Source organism: Podarcis bocagei (assembly GCF_964188305.1).
Source record: "Podarcis bocagei genome assembly, chromosome: 11".
NCBI classification, from domain to species: domain Eukaryota; kingdom Metazoa; phylum Chordata; class Lepidosauria; order Squamata; family Lacertidae; genus Podarcis; species Podarcis bocagei.
In genome coordinates this window covers 15,634,439-15,636,492 of record NC_138136.1, presented here as the reverse complement: position 1 = coordinate 15,636,492, position 2,054 = coordinate 15,634,439, and positions in this window count along the sequence as shown.

Here is a 2,054-nt window from a genome sequence, read left to right as displayed (position 1 = left end):
GGGACTTGTATTTTTTTTGGGCGGGGGGGGGGGGACTCTTTTCCTTTAGAAATGATATGTGGAACCATCATATTTGTAGGTGAAAGAAACTGTCTTTAATGACCGGTGTACCTTTTCTGCTTAGACCAATTCGTTTTAGCTATGTACTTGTCTTTATTTTTATTAAACATTTATTCAAAAGTTACAATACAGCTTTGTCCACTGCCATAATATCACAGAATGATCACTCCAGTCCTCAACATTTTACAATATGCTTGTCACTTACACCTTTAAAACATTAATCAGTAACCACAACAAAATACTGCTTAGATTTTTCTGGGGGTGTTTGTGTGTTTGGAGTTTCACCACCTGATGTTGAACCCAGCCTATAACAAGATGGGGAGCAGTCTTCCTGCTTTGGTCAAGCGTCTTGTAGACTGGATGCTTCTGAGGGGCATTTCCCCACACTTTTCTCCAAGGCAAGGAGGTGCCTTGCACCCAGCCTGGAGCATATTTGGGAGACCATCCCTCTGCTTTGCAAACCGTCCAATTTAATTCAAGGTCCGAGAGATCCCTTTCTCCTCCCTGCTCTTCCAAGACATGAGAACCTCAATGTCTTTCTCCCCTTAGGCTGTTTTCTAAAGGCAAGCAAGAATTGACCTGTAGACCAGGGATTCCTCACCCCTGCAAAGGGCCACCCGCATTTGATATTTAGAAGAAATTATTCTTTCATGCTAATAAAACACTAATAGAAAAGTTTGATATGTGAAGTAGGTAAAGGAGGAGCTCTAGTCCTTTAGGCAACCTTACATTGTCTGCATCTACCATGTCTCAACCAAACTAGAGATTCAGTGCTTACAGCTGTGTCAGCAGCATCTCAGAACCATCTCTATTGTTCATAGATTCTTTTCCTTTGTTCATTGGTCTTATTACAGATTGCCTTTTCCTTATTGAGTGGGTGTTAACCCTTGGTTATTAGCTGGATTGATTAGAGCTACTTAGGTTGGCTACAGAGAAGCCTTGATATAGCTGGTTATAATTGGGAAAGTGGAATGTGCCTTTTTTTGTTACTGTTATCAGTTAATGAAAGTGGAAAAAAAATATTCTGGCTTGTAGGTGCATTGTTTTAAATGTTTTGCAAGCAGAAATGTTCCTTTGCCAGGATACAAAATCAAGCTAAATTGGCTTCCAGCCATGAAGAGGAATGTTCAACGATACATATTTTGAGAAAGGATACGGAAATCAGAAATAGACATGACCTATTCTAAATGCCATGAAAGCCAAAAGCTTTCTCTGGCGATTCATGTTCTACAACGATCCATTCCGCCACAAGATGGAAGTCTTGCTATTGGAGTGTTCATTGAAGATAGGAAAAGGGCAATTCACTGATAAAATTGACTTCTACTTTTGCAAGGTTCAGTACAGCACCGTATCAAACCCAAGAAGTAAACATTTGAGCTGTGCTGAAGTACTGGAGATTAAAAATGTCTTAATATCTACTTAATGTCGAAGAGAGATGCTACATTCATATGCATTATTGGCTATCATATCTTACAACATACCTTAGATTCATATCTAAGGATATGAATGTTGTTGAAATGAAACAACACCCTAGAACACTTCCCTTTCACTTCTGTTATCCTTCCCCACAATGCCTTTTAATGAGTGAAGTGAAGATTTGGACTGTTTATCCCCCCAAAGAGGATAAACTGGGTGGTGCTTGGTTCAAGCTGAGGATGGAGGAAAGTGGTCTGTCTTGAACTCAGGTTGATAATGTGTTTGAAATAGGCTACAAGTGTCTCATAGGGCGTGTAAAATAAAGAGATAATGCTGATGAAAGGACCTAAAAGTGGTCATCCTGCACCTTTTCATTTTGTATAAGTAATGTTGTTTGGCAGGGAAGTGTGTAAGAAAGTTGGTAAATGTTAACCAAAATTAATGCCCCATTTAAAGTTTAGTCTTGTAACAGAAAGAGGATTTCTTTTGGCTGATGAGAACAACCATTTGGAATCCTGGAATTGCATCAGTTTACACCTTGATGGTGCTCTAGCTAAATAGCTCTGAGAAGAAACCAC